The sequence below is a fragment of the Perna viridis genome, chromosome 13 (genome assembly GCF_037379345.1).
Source record: "Perna viridis isolate PV_CMFRI_1.1 ecotype Kerala chromosome 13, ASM3737934v1, whole genome shotgun sequence".
NCBI classification, from domain to species: Eukaryota; Metazoa; Mollusca; class Bivalvia; order Mytilida; family Mytilidae; genus Perna; species Perna viridis.
In genome coordinates, this window is record NC_142457.1 from 3415214 (window position 1) to 3437010 (window position 21797).

The 21797-nt window shown below is 34.4% G+C and overlaps 1 long non-coding RNA gene across 1 annotated transcript; it reads left to right on the plus strand.

Moving 5' to 3' along the window:
- The first annotated feature begins 4508 nt into the window (after positions 1-4508).
- Positions 4509-18596, plus strand: LOC148599267 (uncharacterized). The gene is made up of 2 exons (XR_015917828.1): positions 4509-4789; positions 18217-18596. It is a non-coding gene; the product is annotated as an uncharacterized LOC148599267 (long non-coding RNA).
- The last annotated feature ends 3201 nt before the right edge of the window (positions 18597-21797 follow it).

Sequence of the window (21797 nt, forward strand, 5' to 3'; positions counted from 1 at the left end):
GATTTCATTATGTTAATGCCATAAAATCGTGTAAAGACATGTTGTTTTAACCCAATGTATAAATACAAAAACAAATGGAAAAAAAATACGTAAAGATTTAAAAAAATGCCAAACAAACGGCTTACTATTGTTAGATGACATTTCCTGTTCCAAAACTGTTCTTAAAATAGAAGACATTTTTAACTAGTATTGGTCGTCAAATTTACGATATTTCAAAACTCACCTGCTGTTATTTCTTTTATTATACTGTCACGTTATCATTATTTTTTATTGTTTAAATACTTTAAAATTATTATGTACTACTCTACCTGTTTAAAATTGCCTTAGGCTTTATTTGTACTTGTATTTACGGTCATGAAGTATTACGTAATCAGTTTTCGTAAGCAGTATGAAATATCATATCATTATAACTAGTACACATATGTAAATAAGAAAACCATACATGTGTAATTCATATTATTAAAAAACCACAGTTTTAAGATACATTGATTTTGTTAATTAATTCATTTTTGAGGGTTCATGTCTAGTTGCCCACAACTCATGTATTTCAGGGCAAAAATGTTTTCCCAATCTAGTTGACCTATTTTTTTATTAGTCAGATATGCGGAGTTAAGTTGGGTATTTCTTGTGCTAGTTCAAAGAAGCAATAGTCCGCAGGTATCCATGTCACCACAATGGGACACATTATTCTAAACCGATCATTAAAACTGTAACCGTACAGTTTTAACATTATTTAGGTATACACAACAGTAAACAATCACATTTGTTGGCATTCTACACTAGATAGGCACATCGACTAGTTGATGTAAAAGAAATGAAATATTAGAGTTTACTCATACATTATAAATTCTTACATTTTGAAATTGCATGTTTAGCATTGGGAATTTAGAAGGGTTATTGTGAAATGTAGAAGGGCGGAAGATATGAACGAGATTAATTATAAAACACTTTTGTATCCATATACATGATATCTTAATAAATTAAACATAATTAAAATCATCAAGTAACAAATGTGCAATGGGGTCTTAAGGAAATATATTCTTCCAAGGTGGTTTTGGGGCAATGAATCTGTTTCAAATGTGTGAGTATAAAGAGGTTGTTTATGTAAAGATTAGGCAGATCTTATGATATAGGTCGCACACTGAATTTTGTGTCCCAACGAATGTATATATAATATTTATAACGAGGATGGAAATGGTGAACATGTGTATAATATGTATGTCAGATAACATTTAGATTGTTTCAGACCGACAATGGGTGTCTCAGAAAATGATTTTAAAATTCCTTAACTAAGCAAACAAATTTTGTTCAAATTAAAGAGTTTTCCCCCTTTTTTCAATGAATTTCAATATATTCTATGTAATTTATTTCAACAAACAAACATTCAACTTTGAGAAAGGATGCATTTGTGGTATGAAAGGGATAAACTATTTTTGAAAATAAAAATTTGCAATGTACCACCCACTGCCCGGTTTTTGCATGTACACTCACAATATATCACAACTGACATGAAGGAGATACGTATAAGTATAAAGGAAAATCAAGGAATGCAGGTTTAGATAATCAAAATGAACATATTTAAGGCATAACGACCAGAGAGTAAATTGATACACAACAAAAAAGAAAATTAAATAGTCAATATATCACATACATAGAAACAAAGAAAATGAGCAACTTGTAGTTTACTAAAAGCCGAGAGCAGACGCCATGTACATCGATAGGTTAAGCGTCCTCTGCATTTCTAGACTTAGCCGCAAAGTGACTCATAAAAGGTTACACGATATTTAAGGGTGTGTGTTTATCTTCAAAACAAAGTCAATCATATCATATTTTGTAAATAAACCCAACAAGTTAACATACAATTACTAGTATCCATTTCATCTTTAACATATCAATTGCAAACCAGATAGGATCTCAAGTTCAGGTAACTTATTTTCATACGCTATTTAATGAAGCCCGGTTTTTTAAATCTTATTTGACCACACAATCAATATAAATTCTCCACTAAAACTGGGAGCACGGGCCTATGTTTTTTCTAGAAACACCCATCGAATTGCTCATTAAATATTAACTCCTTGGTAGAAAATTTAAACCTTAAAACATTTAAATGAAGGTAGAAATTGTAGATATTGGTCTTCAATCAGCCGTTTTTGTACTATTATTTGTTCTGTTTTGTACGATGATTTTTTTTGTCCATTTGATGCAATAACTATCATGTTATCTTCCAAATAGTTCAATTTTGTTTTACAATTCATTTAGCAATACGTCGGTGTGTAAACGAAAGAACCATTTTGAAGTTCTTCACCATAGAAGACGTTAACATCTGTTGTCGGATTTTCCCGATGAAGAAATATTTTGTTCTTGTTTCATCCGATGTGTTCCTATTTCAGCCAGTTGAGTTAATAATGTAACAATAAACCAAAAAATGACTAGTTTCACAATGTCTGTGATTAAATTTCTTTTGGAAGTAAACATACTTCGTTTAATAGTAAATAACGGTAACAACAAAATAACCGAACACTTAACCGATCCATCATCAAGTCAAGTCTAAAATAAATCTGGCAAAATAGATATTACAACACCAACGTAGCTTGTACCGCAATGTTCCTGACTTGGTACAGGCATTTCAAACGAAATGTATGGTAAAATCTAGGTTTTATATCGCACTAAATTTCCCTCCTCCATTGCGGTGTCAATATACCGGTGGTGACTAAAAAACATTTGCATGCTATTGCATCATAATCGGTAAATCAGCGGTCACGTTAGCCCAAATAACAATTGACAAAAAACAATCTTTACTCATTACTTTAGAAGAAATTTAGTATTTTTCAACCAAGAGCTAATATCTAAAAAACAGAATTTGGTAAAATCTTTTGAGACGCTTTTCCTTCAAACCCTGATTCAGTAGTCTGTTACGCTGATATTTATGGCGTTCCCGGAAATTAGAGTAGTAAGTGCTTGCTCCAGCGTAGCGAACAAATGTGAAATGTAAACACCATATGTAGACGATGAAAATAAATTGTTGTTGAAAAATATCACCTCCAAATTAGACAAAAATATTATCAATGAGGAAATCAAGTATGTCACAGACCTGTTTTTCTGTGTAGCACACTTTACCCTTCTACGGTGTTTAGAAAAATATGTGGATTTGTAACGAGGGACATTATAGTTTTTAGAATCAGCAACAGATTTACGAATGAGTCCTTTCAAACGAGATTTCTATTTATCATGTGGCCACTTAGTGTAAAGAGTTGAGAAGTCAACAGTTTAGAGAGCATTAATTTCCGAAAAGTTGCCGGGTTTTAGGTTTTGAAGTAAATCTTAAGAATTTTTAAGTATCCTCATATGAATAATGCCATTACGAGAGTGGGTGGCATTGCAACTAGTTTGCTGACCATCCTTCACTACAATATCTTAGTAAGGTGAATAGAGATGACTAAATTAGAGAATTTAATATCGTTTCTATCTTGTTTAGGAAATCTGTTGTATCTTAGACAAACGATGGTAGTGCCATCACATGGTTCTGTAATCTGACTGTTATTAGAAAAGGAAAATCGTGCATGAAGCCCGTAGCAATTCATTTTAATACGAAACATCTTGATTTAAAGCATCTCAAATTCGTTGGGATAGAAAAGTCGAAAAATTATGTCATGTACAGAAGAACTAGAGAATCGTTTTTTTTTTTTTTTTTTTTTTGTTTTTTGTTTTTTGTTTTTGTTTTTTTTTTTTATTAAGCTCTCAAATTCTCAAGCAGAAAGGATAAATGTTAGAAAATAGTAAAATTTGCTAGATTGGATTATATTAAAGTTCAAGATCAGACACTTTTCTAATCTCTGGAACATTTGCAGTTTGGATGGCGGGGAACGAGATTCGCACTTACTAAATCGACAATGACCGCTTGAGTTTTTATTTGTGACGTGTAAAACAATGGTATGTGGAAATGATATTAAATTGGTTTCTTTATGTATCTGTTAGCATTTTATTGTACAACTGACGGAGAATGTAGTGCCTTCAATATATTTTACTGATTTGTGTCAATACTATATAGTTTTGTCCATGAAGAGAAATCGTTGTTCTGGACAAGTATGGATATTCATAAGAAATGAAAAGCTTATATGAAATAAACATTTGACGTAAATTACGGATTATTAAAACAAACAAAAATATCACTTTCTGATATTATGTCATATTTAAACATTCACAATCATCGAACTAAAACAAGAACCCATTGGGTAAAAACAAGAATACTTGAACTTAGTTTTTTTTCTTAAATAATCTATGACAAAAAAAAACTTTGGTATATTATAGATAGCCTATCGTTTTTTTTTTTAAATGACGTAGGTACTCTTGAATCAATATATTATATTTAAATGATTAAGTGTGACTAGTCAAAACATTATTTTGTGAATTCGTGGCACTTAAGTCACACAATCGTTAATTCAACAAATTAAAGCTTGAACATACATGTTCAAATTAAAGATTTATTTTTAGAATCTACGTATATCTTTCTTTATTTCCCTATAAATTGTAGTTAAATCAGGACAAACAATTCGTCTTCAAATTACCTTTGTGAATATATCATCGGATATAAACAGAACAAATCACCATACAAAAACGGTTTATGAAAGAACAATTGTGCTCAGTGTGTTCATATTCCCGATATTGTGAAAACGTTAAATTCACGTCTTACATAATCGTACTAAACATCTGGCAGGAGGCATTCTAAATGTGGTTTTCATTTGAAGTTCGTTATTAACATTTGTGTTATAGTGATATAGTGATCTTCCTGGTATGTAGCATTTTTGTAATTTGTTAATATAGTTTATAAATAAGAATGACTGTAGAATATACGTTTAAATGGTGTTCTTCTCAAAACAATAATTACAAGAACACACGGCCACATGGTCTGATAACGAAGCAAAGACTTGATGTTTGATGTACGACCAGAAAAGCCTTAGCATTATGTATGAAATAATATATATATATATATATATAGTCTCAGAATGTGACGCCTCCATTCGCTACACTGCTCCATCGGATCAAATTGATACAGGGAAGATGACGTTAACTTATAGAAGGGTCTGAAAAATTCCCAACGATGTTACAACTGTCAAATTTGCTAAGCAAATTTTTGGTCGTTCCCTCCGCGGGACTCGAACTCGTATCGCTGTGACATCTATGGCAACACCGCCTGCACAAAGTCCAGCGCCCTAGACCACTCGGCCAGCTAGGCTATATAAAATACAGCTTTTGCTGGCCGGGTCATTCCTCCTCGTAGGATTAATCTAGGGCTGTAACTTAGTACACGATGTATGGTATATATATATAGCGGCCATAATGCATGTCAAAAACCCACCAAGTTCAGTTTTATTTCTTGTTCAGAAACAGTTACTGGTAACATAAGCAGTCTTAGTTTTTCATTTGGTTGTTGCGCGTTTGAGGAAAAAATTATATGTATTGTACATAAAATTAAAACTTTACAAGAGTTGTCGTTCTTGATTTGGTTCCATTTTAGTTGGAGTTGAATGTATGATTTTCTCAAAAGTGCAGATCTGAATATGGAAATGATTATTTTTATGCAAAAATGAAACATATGCACACTGAAAAACCATCGTTTGTTCGCCGGGTTTTTCTACACCATGAATCACTATACAATTGCCAGTGTCTGAATTGTATATCGATTGGTACTTTAAAAAATAATCAAGGGAACCAAGATTATAGCGGTAATCAAAAGAATGTAATCCAGGGACAAAGACCAGATATGTAAAACAGACATACACAACAAAGAACATAAACTAAAATCATACATACAAAGTAACAAAAGTACATGAGCAACTCGGACTCCACTAAAATCTGGGAGCATAGACCAGGTACACCGGTAGGGTAAGCGTCCTCTGCTTTTCTAGAAACACCCGCCGAGTTCCTCATAAAAAGTCAAGTCCGGGGTACACAAACGAGGGAAGGAAAACAATTACCCGTTGAATAAATCAGTTTTCATGGTGTAGATGGATACACCATAACGATCCACGAGTTCATGATGACGACCATAAATCTTCTGTAGTGGTGATTTCAATCTTGTAGCAACATAACCCTGTTCCAGAAGTCTATTTGTTACAGATCTAGCGCAATACAAAAAGTCTGGGTAGTTTCGGCAAGCTCTGGCATAAAGTATGAGTTGTGATATGAACACTCCATACGAAGGTGCCGAAGGGATATTGCCACAGATGAAAGGAAAGTTGACAATTCTGAATGAAAAGTCATCATGTTTGTCGTAAAGTTTGGTCAATAGTTTTCCTTTACCATCGATTTCTAAGTGTAGGTCAAGATATGAGGCTAACTTCAAATGTCCTTTATCTCTAGTTTTGGGTAGATGCGATGTATCAAATCCCCGAAATTAGGTTTGTTTAAAGATAATACGTCATCTATATAGCGGAAACTGAGATTCAAGGATCTAGCCAAACGATAGTCTTTCTTTCTGATCAGATCAGCTATAAAGTCAGCCTCATAAGAGTGAAGGAATAGGTCAGCAAATAAAGGAGCACAATTTGTTCCCTTTGGAATGCCGACCGTTTAAGATTTTGTGAATAATAATTTCATTTAGTACATTTTTGCGTCGTCCAACAAATTGAAACCATAGAACAAATAAAGGCTTTCTTTAAAAATAAAAAAAAAAGTAATAATAAATAACTCAAGCATCTATGAAAGGTAACAACAAAATAACAGAAATGATAAAATCTAGGCAGTAGTCAAATTGAATAATCAAAAACAAAGTAAAAAAAAAACAAATAAAAGCGGGAAAGTTGAAATCTTCTACAATGATCCTGACTTAGTACAGGCATATCAGATAGAAATGACGGGTTAAACTTGATTTTATAGCACTTCAAACCTCCCGCTTCTATTACTGTATTCTGTATTAAAGATAAGTAGCATAGAGCGCATAAAACTGTCATCGGTCAAATCGGTAAAGCCATTAGTCAAATCAGTACAGACGATGTGCCCAATTCATAAATGAAAATAGCAATATCTAAATACAATTAAAATAAAAGTCAACAAAGAAGACAACAACATAAAAATAAGCCTTGTACTTTGTTGGAAAGATGTGTCAAGTTCAAGATGAAAATAATTAGATACAAGTAAAAGATACAAAATTAATAGATTTGTTGACATTATTACCCTATTTAAAAAATAACACATTTAACCCATCCAATCCTCCAATCACGGCACTTTGACTCCAAACAAATGCCACCAAATGATTCTACGGAAAAGGGAGCTTTATTGCAGAACCTTTAAATAGCATTTGTCCTTTTACAAGGAATTGAACATTCTTTATGTAACTTTAAAAATAATAATATTTTCGCGCCTGACGTCTAACAACTTGGCGGGAGTGATCCTTTTAAATATGACTTTCTTTGCTAATATGCCTATAATGTTATATCTTTTCGAAGTCAACGTGAGTTTTAGTGTGCGTGCGCATCGCTATTAAACTTATTAAAATCTTCAAAATGGCAACTGCACATTCAAATGTTTATACGAATAACAGTTTTGATAGGAGTTTATGTGCGGGTTCGGATGAATTAGCACACTCATTGAACTCATATTGATGATGTCCTAAGTGATTCTGTTCACCAAACAACTGAATATGAAGCCATTGGAAAGCATCAGTCGAATCAACAACGATTTGAACCATTTACAAATGAACTAAAAGTCCCAACTCGAACAGATAAAAGATATGTTCGTGTAGTTTTGATATATTTTGTTGCTGTGCTAATGGCCACAGTCATTACTGGAACAACAACTTATTTTTTAATGCATAAGAAAACGCCAGGTGCAGAAACACAACAACCAGGCAAAAACGCATTTACTTTTTTGATTAGTACGTTTTTAAAATGTAAGATATATCACACAACATTTTTTTTTCTGTTCTATGTTTTTGCAGCTGAGATGTTTTTTTTTTAAATTTAGCAATTGTGCTTGAATGCTTGAAAGTTTTCAATTTATGCACCTGATTTACAATTTCATTTAAGCATCATATTCTCCTGTTTAAATTGAATTGATCAGATTAGACATATCATCATAACACTTCATTGCGTGGTACCTAATGGTTCTTGAGTTACGAAGTGTACAAATGATTTAGGAAAATCATCGTAATCAACATATGAAAAAAATGGTTTATTAATTAGAATCCAATCGTCGTTTATTCAAATCTGAAGCTGGTTCCACTACAAAAAAATTAAAAGTTCATTAACCTGATTAAAAGAACATAATAAGTCACATCTACAATGTCGTGTTTCAATGACAAAATGATGAAAGTTAGAACTCTTGTAGCAAAAGATGCTTGGCGGGGGGATAATTTTTGCATCACACTTTTGTAACCTTTACAAGCTCGCATGTGTACCAGTTAGTTCATCATAATACACTTACCTTCCAGTCTGCTATGATAACTGACCGAAAATTGGTGAACATTAATTGTTTTCGACAATTATTATTACCCCAAAATTGTGTGGATGTATAGGGTCGATTTTTGTGAGCATTTCGAGTTTTTTTAAAATTTTTGACCTTACCAATAATTTGTTTCCCGTACCAATCCCCAGAATTGTAAAGTCTTTCGTCTGTCGTTTTTCAACATGAGTAGATGGACACCGTGTAGTATCAGTTGCTATGATGGTCCTTCTTACAGAGTAAAACAATACACCGGAAACTCTTCTGGTGATGAAGTCAAATATTCTGCAAACTTTTTTAGTAGTAAGGTTAATATTCAGGTTACTACGTTATGGAATCATCAATATATGTAAATCAGTGGGCGGACATCTAAACACGATAATTCACTGGGGTGCACACAGGTACGGATGAAACCAAGGTTATAGCGGTAATCAAAAGAATGTAATCCAGGGACAACGACCAGACACGGTATGGTTCCTTGGTGATCGAATCCTGATCAATCCCTCTTTTGTCGGCGTAAACCTTATTTATATGAGATTCCATACCTTCACTGTGGTGTGATGGCGTATCATTGATTGGCTGAGTAAACATTTGTTTGATTACAGGGCCGAACACTATGGATTTCACTTCCGGTATTCGGATAATTGGCGCTGAATGTAAATAAACTAAATAACTACTACTATGAATAGGGGTAAAGGGCCTCAACACATTTAGTAGGTACAAGGGTAAAAATAAATCCCTTATTGCCAGCGTATAAAGAAATATGAGGGGTCAAGAAATAGGAATCGGGCCGAACTAAAGCAGGGTATGAAAAACAGTTAGGACGAAAGATGCTCTAAACAACTTTCCCACATACAATACAATAAATACAATATACAACAATAAATAAATGTCTAAGTCAACGCATTGGCTGACAGTCATTATCAATGACATGAATAGTGCAAAAACTATGAATGATTACATGCCAGTCTGCAATAACGAGTGTACACAGTAACAACCTAATCCAAAAACGTTAAAATATCACTTACATGTTTTATGTACGTGGTATTTAAAGAACATCGAAGGGGAGATTTCCTATGAATGACATTCATTTCATAATATTTTAGTTAAAACATTTATAAATTTGTGACCAAATCCTGAACAGGAGACAAATGACAACAATGCCATGTTATTCGTTTCGTGTTTTACATATTACTTTATGTCATATCAGGAGAGGTGACCTTGGTGACCTTTTACAACGGATACCGGAGAATAATCGCAGTTTTAAATTTTAAACATTTAAGCAGAACTCAACCGAAGAATCATGCAAAATGCGATTCATGGGTGAAAAGCCTACAAATCTTTATTTTTGATATTTTGTTTGTTATTAAATGGCCATAGTAAACAAAAATAAACATTCAGTTTTTCATAAAACTCGTGTTCTTAGGAGATAACACTTATAAAGAATGCATTGTAGATTTCGAAATTAAGGGATATAACTCTGCAAATGACACTCAAAAAGCATCTATTGGATTTTCGATGTTGATTATCTTCTAAGAACTGACAGATTGGAGTGAATAATTACACATTTCATAATGAAGACCCATAACACAACTTAATTCAAAAGTAAAAATGTGTTGCCTTTTTTAGGGTGTATCACATTTTACAGATTTTGCATGATTCTTACAAAGATTGCTACTTAAAATTTAAACATCCATGAAAGATATAAGATTGTTGCATTTATTTTACCTTGTTCTTGTGTTTTTACAATAATCATTAGTTGTACGTGTCAATTGTGATACCTACTTTATTTGTAACGATACAATAATTTGTACTATGCAAATATTACCAAAGAGTAATCAAGGGAACCAAGGTTATAGCGGTAATCAAAAGAATGTAATCCAGGGACAAAGACCAGATATGGAAAATAGACATACACAACAAAGAACATAAAGTAACTAAAATCATACATACAAAGTAACAAAAGTAAATGAGCAACTCGGACTTCACTAAAAACTGGGAGCATGGACCAGGTGCACCGGTAGGATAAGCATATCTATAAATGCAGCATTTCAATCAGTTAAAAACGTTTTAGAACTTTAAAAATTAAATGTTCCAGATAGTTGAGCGTTGAAGTGACAATGCATACTCTTGGTAGAGATTCCTAATACTAAAGAAATAATTCCAAATCATCTTCCACTATACAGAGGAAGATGTTTATAAAATGCTGAAATTTCAATCGACAACATATTTGTCCAGTGTGGTCGGCATTCCAAAGGGAACAAATTGTGCTCCTTTACTTTCTGACCTATTCCTTCACCCTTATAAGGCTGACTTTATAGCTGATCTGATCAGAAAGAAAGATTATCAGTTGTCTAGATCCTTTAATCTCAGTTTACGCTATATAGATGACGTGTTATCTTTAAACAATCCTAATTTCGGGGATTTGATACATCGCATCTACCCAAAAGAACTTGAGATAAAGGATAGTACAGACACTGTGAAGTCAGCCTCATATCTTGACCTACACCTAGAAATCGATGTTCTAGGAAAACTATTGACCAAACTTTACGTGATGAATTTTCATTCAGAATTGTCAACTTTCCTTTCATCTGTGGCAACATCCCTTCAGCCCTTGCGTATGGAGTGTTCATATCACAACTCATACGTTATGCCAGAGCTTTCCGAAACTACGCAGACTTTTTGTATCGCGCTAGAACTCTAACAAATAGGCTTCTGGAACAGGGTTATGTTGCTACAAGATTGAAGTCATCACTACAGAAGTTTTATGGTCGTCATCATGAACTCGTGGATCGCTATGGTGTATCCATCTGCACCATGAAAACTGATTTATTCAACGGGTCATAGTTTTCCTTTCCTCGTTTGTCTACCCCGGACTTGACTTTTTATGAGCAACTCGGTGGGTTTTTCTAGAAAAGCAGAGGACGCTTACCCTACCGGTGCACCTGGTCCATGCTCCCAGTTTTCAGTGGAGTCCGAGATGCTCATTTGCTTTTGTTACTTTGTATGTATGATTTTAGTTACTTTATGTTCTTTGTTGTGTATGTCTGTTTTCCATGTCTGGTCTTTGTCCCTGGATTACATTCTTTTGATTACCGCTATAACCTTGGTTTCCTTGATTACTCTTTCACACCACTGGGTCGATACCTCTACTGGTGGATGTTGTCCCCGAGGGTATCATCAACCCAGTAATACAATTTTTAAAATTAATGGTTTTAACAAGAGGAATGAAAGAAAAACTGGCTCGGACGTCGCCCAGTATAAAAAGGTCCGAACCTGACAGCAGATCGGACACTCTGTTGTGTTGTAAGTATGTGGTGTCCCCAGATGGGAATCTTAGCACACTCACATCTGGTATGGAAAGTGCACCGACCAATTCAACTAAAAGTACCCAATCACACGTTCAGGCTGCAGACCATCTATTCCAGTACAAACAATTTTGACTATTTTAAAGTTATCTAACCATGTTCCATCACTTTAAACGATATATTTGACTACAACGATGATGAACCACATTGCACCATATCAAAATGTGGTATAAAAAATTGCAAAACATGCAACATTCTTATAACCGACCCTTACTTCTCCAGTTCCCTTACAAACAAAACCTTCCATACAAGAAGTCACGATGACTTAAGTTGCAAATCAACAAACTTGATATATGGATTAGAATGCAACTTATGTGGTTTAATATATGTCGGAGAAACACAAGAACGATTAAATAAAAGAAATTACCATCCTACAAACAGTCCCGTTCTAAGCAAAAAACTATCGTAGGGAAAGAGAGGAGTACTGGATACGCAGACTAGGTACTGCAATACCTTACGGATGCAACGACAACATTAAAAGTATAGGAAACCTTTGACAAAAATCCAAAACGGGAAACGAGTCATGGCCATCGCCACTATACGTCACCTAAGTTACATGATGTCTCCATAGATGGTCTCCTTCCTTTCATACAAAAACCTCTTGAACTTCATCACATTAGAACCAAACTTTATTTTATACCTCTCAATCTACTACACTCCCTTCACAAAACAAGTCCTGACACTCCTGTTTCTGACCCCATCTCATCATTATACAGACTTGTTGCCATCATTTTGGATATTGGATTCCACAGACTCTTTAAACCAGTTTGTGTGAAAAGTCAAGATGAAGAAGAACGATCATTTCTTCCACTACCGTTTGTCAACAAAGGTATAGATGCAATTAATTTGGCTAACAACCTCCATCACAAAAACGTTACCAACAAAATTCCCCCACATTTCAAAGATAAATCCATACCAATTATTTCATATTCCTATACTTCACCCATCGCATCCAAAATTTTCAATTATAAAAAGCTATTGCAGAACCTCGAGATTCAGGATTTCAAGGCTAAACCACCTGACGTTTCTTGTAAAACTTCTCCATTCAAGTATGGTCCTTCTGGTCACGTCGTTACGGGAGATTTAACCATTATCGAAAACGAATCTCTGCGTAATATCCTTTCTAAAGGTCCAAAGTACCGTTAACCACGCTCAATAAAATGGAATTATAACTTAAAAGTTCTTATGGATGCCGTCGAGGACTATGCAAGAAAATGGATAAAACGAGAACAAGAAGACATTGATTCTCTGTCAAAGTGGTTGAAGCCCGTGAGGTCTTTAATTTTGAAACGAATGTAAGTTTTAAGTAGGTCAATGTGTGCCAAGGCTACATCAGTTTTCAAAGACCCCGATGTAGCAAAAACATTGTCTACTATACATGACAAGTATGTTGTCGTACCAGCAGACAAAGCCTAAAACAACATTGTTTTTGTCTGCAAATCGTTTTATATCCAATGTTTATTATCAGAGGTAGACGTAGAAAATAATAGCAGTGATAAGACCTACACTGCTACCACTCTTTCCAAAGAAGAGATTGTGGAAAACCATAAATTTGTTCTATCCTCTTTTGGTCTCCCTACCATGGACGATGATTGTGATTTACCGTCTATGTACTAGATTCCTAAACTTCACAAGAATCCATACAAACAACGTTTCATATCTGAATCTCCAAAATGTACCACCAAACCTCTTTCAAAACTTTTAACTTCTATACTCACAACTGTCAAAGAGGGTCTACAGTCCTACCACAATACTTGTTACTCCCGTAGTAGTATTAATTCAATGTGGATCCAGAAAAAGTCGAAAGATCTTTTGGAGACAATCAGTTCAAGACTATTATCTGAATATAATAGCATTAAAACCTATGATTTTTCAACACTGTATATTTGTATTCCCCATACTCAGTTAAAATCCCGACTTAAAAACATTATACATCGTTGTTTTTTCCAAAAAAGATGGTACACCTAGATATAAATATATAGTTCTTGGTAGAGATTCCTCATACTTTTACCCCCGTGCAGGTCCGGGTGTAACAAGAATAGGCCTGCAGCAGCGCTAAGCTTGTCGTAAAAGGCGATTAAATAGTGCTCAGAACCCTAGCCGGGGGCTAGGACGCTCTGCCCACAGAGCAACTGGGATGTGTGCCCCAGGTGGTGGAATGGGGTACCCCTGGCGTGTTACATGCTGGGGTTGTCAGGCTATAATGCGGAAAACCTGACTGCAAACCATAGTGGTGCACCGTGTTGGGAAAGATGCCAGGTTTCTTGCACGTTAAAGAACCCTACTGTGGTAATCTCCCGGAGTAGGAATCATAGGGCTCCGCCACAGGAGTCTAAATTGCCCAACCCTACCCACCTCTCCCTATTCCCAGTGGCAATCAAAATTTGTCGACCCCATTGTCCTTGTGTCCCATCCCTTTTTCATTTCATCATCATTTCATGGTCATCTTATCTTACACAATGCTGGAATTTTTAATCGACAACATATTTGTCCAGTGTGGTGGACGTGTTTTTCAACAAACGGTCGGCATTCCAATGGGAACAAATTTGTTCTTTGTTGTGTGTGTCTGTTTTCCATGTCTGGTCTTTGTCTCTGGATTACATTCTTTTGATTACCGCTATAACTTTCGTTCCATTGATTACTCTTATATGTATACTTTTTTACATTCTGTCATACACATGTGATATTAATTAAATTCAATTTAATTATAAAATTATAGGTCTTTGTTTCCGCTTTAAGTGTAAAAGTGGTAATCGATAACTTTCAGGTGTTTGGTAATTCTTACGAAGTTCAAGATTGACAGAGTACTTTTTGATTGAAAGCTACTTTTCATGAAATTAGGGTCACAAATAATTCTAAAAAATGTTAAAGATGACAATTTTCGCAGTAAATGGGTGACTGATACCTAAATATTTCGGTCAAAATTCTTCGCAATGCCAATTTTAGCAACGAATATGAGTGCGAACACTTCATATATATACCTACATGGTTTCATATGTGGCAAAATGTAGAAATCATTATGTTAGTTTCATATTAGGGACTGTGATACCTCTATTTAAGTATAAATTCTAAACATTCTGCAAAATGTATGAGAGTGAGCAGTTTTATTTTTCAAAATGGTCTAAAACTAAAATGCTTATTGTTTCAATATAACTATCATGTGGGTGACTGTGACACATATACTTCTGTCAAAAATCTTCAAAAATATTATATTGCAGAATATGTATGAGTGCCTACACTTTTAATTTCTATGATGGTCTAAAATTAATTGACTAAAATGCTAAATTTTTAAATATAATTATCATGTGGTGGCTGCGACACATTAGTTTGAGTCAAAATTCTTTATACATATCATATTCTTGCAAAATGTTAAAGTGCGAGCACTTTGAATTTCCATGAAAGTCTAAAATTAATAACTAAAATGCTGTTTTTTTTCAATATAACTGTCATATAGTGGCTCTGACATATCAATTTGAGTCAATTTTTTCAAAAATGTCATATTCGTGCAAAATCTATGAGTGTGAGCACTTTTAATTTCCATGCAGGTGTTAAATTAATAACTAAAATGCTATTTTTTTTTCAATATAGCTATCATGTGGTGGCTGCGACACATTAGTTTAAGTAAACATTCTTTTAAAATGTCATATTCTTGTTAAATCTATGAGTGCACATACTTTTAATTTCCATGAGGGTCTTAAATTAATGACTAAAATGCTATTTTTTCAATATAACCATAATATTGTGAACGAGCTTGTTCGTATTTTCTTATGATTTGAAAAATAGAAAAAGGAAAAGTCTTTGAACCAATTGTTAAGTGGTGATTGTTAACGTATTCTACATTTCTAATACAGTTATACGGTATGGTTTGTGTGGGCATTACATTCGTTTAATAACTTTATTCCTAAAACTGTTAAATGTAGGATAGTAATGATAACTGTAAAATACATGAAGGTCGTTAAAGGCCCTTGCAGGTCTTTTATGAGTAACCAAGGTTATAGAACAATGTTATTAAAGGCACGTCAAGGTCGTTAAATGCCGCAGAATACTGATTCCAAGTGATCTTCTGATTAATATTGAAGAGGCGTAATGAGGCCAATTATTACAAATTTGCAAAAAAAATCAGTAATGTATGTGTAGGTTTTATGTTCAGCACTTTGCTGTATTGTCAAATAATTAATTTTGAAATACAGATAGGGTTTTGCTATATCTTTATATTTATTTAATGATAGAATTTACTATATAATGCTACGTTCCAGATTTTACCCATTTACATAGGAATAATAAACATATATATATATACTTGTAAGTGTAAAATAATATCTAATTTCAGATTGCATTCAGGATTTGTTTTGGTGGTTACATGTTGACATGCATTGTTCTGTATTTTGATTTTTGATATGTTCTAAACAGGATTGTTTTCTAGCTTCGCAAAGTCCACGTGATAAAAACACATGTACATCGCTAATGATGAACGTGAAGGTAGCGTTTCATAGATGATTCTGTTATTTAAGAAAGCAAAAGGGCTACACTTCTTTTGATCCTTTGATCCATGCGACATATATATCGACAATATTTCTTTGGTAAATTCTAAATTCACTGATATTATAGTGGGTGCTGCAAAAGTTTCATAACTAGGGATAGGCAACAGTTGAGTACTGTTTACCAATTCTGACACCTGATTACACAACATAAACCTACACCTAAACTCGTGTGGCTATTATTGAAAGAGTAACCAAGGGAACCAAGGATATAGCGGTAATCAAAAGAAAGTAATCAAGGAACCAAGACCAGACATATATTCCAAGATGGAAAATTGTTTACTTGAGAAATTCAAATTTGCTTCAGCCATAAAAAATAAACTTTCATGGACAATATGGAGCACATTGAGGAAATGCCTAGGGTTTTTGAACACAGGCATAACTAGTCTAAGTCAAATTTAAGATGCATCAATGTCTTATCTAGTTTGGAACTATTTGAATTGCGGACTGAGGACCGATTGACGTTAATGATTTCAGAGTACCAAGAGATAAATAACCCAGATGAGAAATAAACAAGCAAATAAAATTGTTCACTTTTACAACAAAATGACATTAAAAAGGTTATGCATCACGAATATGAAATCATCTGAACTTCAAAAATATAACATATATGATCATGGTCTTTTTATTATTGTTGAACGAACTTTTTATAATACAGTAAATTGTCTTATGATGGACGTAATAATCAGTGGATGAACATAAATAATGCAAAATTAAAAAACCAGATAAGTTCCAAGAAAACATAGCTGAAGATGTAATTTTCAAGATCTTACTGTATTGGACTAGTTCGAGTGAATTATTTTCATAACTGAATTGATTTAGAACAGTTGATAAGTGAAGTCCTCCTCATATCTTGACCAACACCTAGAGATCGATGGTAAAGGAAAACTATCGACTTTTCATTCCTTTCTTCTGTGGCAACATACCTTAGGCACCTGCATATGGAGTGTGCCTACCAAAACTCATTCCTTATGCCACAGACTATTTTGTACTGGGCTAGATTTCTTACAAAAAGACTTTTGGAACAGGAGTATGTTCCTACAAGATTAATGTGTTCACTACGGAAGTTTTATGGTCGTCTTTATGAACTCGTGCATCGTTACGAAGTGCACTATGAATGCTAATTTGTTCAAAGTGTCATACGTTTCTTTTCCTCTTTCGTCTACCCCGTACTTGAAATTTAATGGGAAAACGATCCACGAGTTCATGCTGACGACCTAAAAAACTTTTGTAGTGATGACTCTAATAATATAGCAAAGAAAATGCCATTTCCAGAAGCCTAGAATTATAAGGAGTCTAGTAAGGTTTAAAGCTCCGTTATTACGTATGAGCTGCTGTATGAAAGTTCAATACACAATATCCCATGTGATTTTGCAACATATCAACAGAAAATAAAAGAGTACATAATGAGGCGTCATGGCAACTGTTGTATTGTTAGGTCATTAGTGTTTCCTCAAGGTGAAGATAAGTGGCTGACTTTTTTGTGTCTGTAAGGTCCTTTATCCCAAGTAGATGTATTGTATAAAAACTTCGACTTTATAATTATTTTACGACAAAACGCCATTTCTATATTGGAAGCTGTGATCAATGCCTTGGGATATGCCTTGTGCAAAAAAAAGGATAAAACGAGATTTAGAAGACAACGATTCACTGTCAGAGTGGGTAAAGGCTGTGAGGTCTTTTATTTTGAAACGTATGAAAGTTTTAAGTACGTCAAAAAGTTTTAATGCTGCATCAGTTTTCAAAGACCTTGACGTATCAAAGCATTGTCTCTTGCACATGAAAAATATGTTGTCGTACCAACAGACAAAACCCAAAACGCTATTGTTTTTTTGTCCGAAAAACACATTACATTCAATGTTTATTTCCAGGGTAGGCGTAAAAATAATAGAAGTAACAAGACTGCTACCACACTTTCCAAAGAAGAGATAGTAGAAAACCATAATTCTTTACTGCTTTCTATCGGTCTCAAAGACGATGATTAAGGTCTACCGTCTATGTACTGGATTCCTAAACTCTACACAAATCCATACAAACAACGCTACATAGCTGGATCTGCAAACTGTACCATCAAACCGCTTTCAAGATATTTGATTACTTTATTTACAGCTGTAAAAGTTGGTCTACAGTCCTACCACGGCACCGGTTACTCCTTTAGCGGTTGCTATTCAATGTGGATTCTTAAATAAATCGAAAGATCTTCTCAAAACCCCCAATTCAAGATTATTGTCATTAAAACCCATGATTTTTAGCATTATTTTACTTCTAAATCCCATACTCAATATGTCAACTGAAACTCAAAAATATACATCGTTGTTTCTCCAAAAAGACGGTACACCTAGATACAGATATAGCTGTAAAAAATCGAAATCATCTTTCAAATACACCGTAGAAAATATTTTCAAAATGCTAAAATCTTAAATCGACAATACTTCTTTCAAGTGTGGTGGACGCGTTTTTCAACAAAGGTCGGCATTCCAATGGGAAGAAATTGTGCTCCTTTACTTGCTGACCTTTTCCTTCACTCTTTTGAGGCTGACTTTATAGCTGATCTGATCCAAAATAAAGAATAATGTTTAGCTAGATCCTTTAATCTCAGTTTCTGCTATATAGATGACATATTATCTTTAAACAATCCTAATTTCGAGGATTTGATACATTGCATCTATCCCAGAGAACTTGAGATAAAGAATTGTACTCCTTTACTCGTTGACCTACTCGTTGAGGCTGAATTTATAGATGATCTAATCGAACAGAAGGAACAACGTTTACCTAGATACAAATATGTAGTTCTTGGTAGAGATTCCTCATACTTTGTAAGAAATAATTCCAAATCATCTTCCAAATATACAGAGGAAGATGTTTACAAAATGCTGGAATTTTCAATCAACAACATATTTGTCCAGTGTGGTGGACGTGTTTTCCAACAAACGGTCGGCATTCCCATGGGAACAAATTGTGCTCCTTTACTTGCTGACCTATTCCTTCACTCTTATGAGGCTGACTTTATAGCTGATCTGATCAAAAACAACAAATATCGTTTAGCTAGATCCTTCAATCTCAGTTTCCGCTATATAAATGACGTAATATCTTCAATTAATCCTAATTTCGGGGATTTGATACATCGCATCTACCCAAAAGAACTTGAGATAAAGGATATTACAGACACTGTGAAGTCAGCCACATATCTTGACCTACATTTAGAAATCGACGGTAAAGGAAAACTATTGACCAAACTTTACGACAAACGTGATGACTTTTCATTCAGTATTGTCAACGTTCCTTTCATCTGTAGCAACATCCCTTCAGCACCTGCGTATGAAGTGTTCATATCACAACTCATACTTTATACCAGAGCTTTCCGAAACCAAGCAGACTTTTTGTATCGCGCTAGAACTCTAACATATAGGCTTCTGGAACAGGGTTATGTTGCTACAAGATTGAAGTCATCACTACAGAAGTTTTATGGTCGTCATCATGAACTCGTGGATCGCTATGGTGTATCCATCTGCACCATGAAAACTGATTTATTCAACGGGTCATAGTTTTCCTTGCCTCGTTTGTCTTCCCCGACTTTACTTTTCATGAGCAACTCGGCGGGTGTTTCAGAGGACGCTTACCCTACCGGTGCACCTGGTCCATGCTCCCAGTTTTCAGTGGAGTCCGAGTTGCTTATTTGTTTTTGTTACTTTGTATGTATGATTTTAGTTACTTTATGTTCTTTGTTGTGTATGTCTGTCTTATATGTCTGGTCTTTGTCCCCGGGTTACATTCTTTTGATTACCGCTATAACCTTGGTTCCCTTGATTACTCTTATCGCAGTTTACGCTATACATATAACATAATGACATATTATCATTAAACAATCCTACATTCGGGGAATTTATACATAGCATCTACACTGTGAAGTCCCTTCAGCACCTGAGTATGATGCTTTCATATCACAAATTACGTTATGCGAGATCTTGCCGTATCTATGCAGACGTTTTTGCACTGCGCTAGACTTCTTACCATTAGGCTCCTGGAACAACGTTATGTTCCTACGATCTTGAATACATCACTACATATTTTTGATGGTCGTCATCATGAACTCGTGGATCATTACTTTGTATCCATCTGCACTATGAAAACTGATTTGTTCAAAGTGTCATAGTTTAATATCCTCTTTCGTCTATAAAATGCTTCGGAAATTCGGAACATGACTTTTTTTATGAGTAGCTAGACGACTGTTTCTAAAAAAGGTGTACTTGGTCCATGCTCCCAGGTTTTAGTGGAGTCTAGGTTGCTCATATACTTTTGTTGCATTTTACGTATTATTTTAGTTATTTTATGGTCTTTGTTACGTGTTTCTGTTTTCATGTCTCGTCTTTGTCCCCGGATCTTCGTACTCATTATTATCCTTAACGATGTATAATTTGAAGATGATTTGGATTCTATTTTGTTTTTACAAAGTATGGAGAATTTTTATTAAGTTTTACGTATTTGTATCTAGTTTTTCTTATAGTAACAACCATACATGTATTGCTTTTGAGTCGGGGTTTCTACTACATACAACTATATAAGTATAACAAATGTTAAAATCAATAAATAGCGTTGATTAATGAAAAATATTTTAAATATTCCATTCATCCTGTTACTATTTTTTCCAGCAATAAAAGACTTCTTTGGAACCTCTAGGACGTGTTCTACGAATGAATAATCACTGGCCGTTTACAGGCACATGAAACCTGCAGTTAATTGAAACAAGTTTTACAATGCTTTAGGCATCCCTAAATCTTTTTTAAATCTAACTTCAAAAACGAAATGGAGCAACAAAGAAAAACATAATAAAATTCACTCAATACTGCTTTCAATTCCGTCCAACTCAACATGTTATTCAGGCAGATGCTATTATATTTCTTTATAAGGTCGCTAAACTTACAACATAAGCAATGTCCTTGTCTGATAATTGGTTATACGTACACTTGCGATCACTTCTAACATCTCTTAGATTCTGTCAGAATCTGTCTGTCAGGATTTCTTTTCCACCACAGCAGATAGAACAGAAATCCTGATAGATCCTGACAGAAGCTATCCTAGGTTAGGACACATTTTGCCCTATTCCCTGACAGGTCCTGACAGAAACTGTCGTGGGTCGTGACAAAGAAAATACCTAAAGCTGTTCTAAAGTGTCATACCCCTGGACAGTTCCTGACACTAAATCTTTCTATTCTGTGTGACATAATTTAGAACAGGAAGTCCGCGATTAATAAATGAAACTGAGTGACTAATGTAAATAACCTAATCCGATATGGAAAAAAAGTCTTGAATTTCCAATTGTATATATAATGTATGTAGAGCTCATCATGATCATCATCCCACAATCACTCGATCATTGTACGTTCATGTTCAAATTTTCGTCGATCACGGTCCAGTCACTCGATCGTCGTTCAAAAATCATCGTTTACATGTA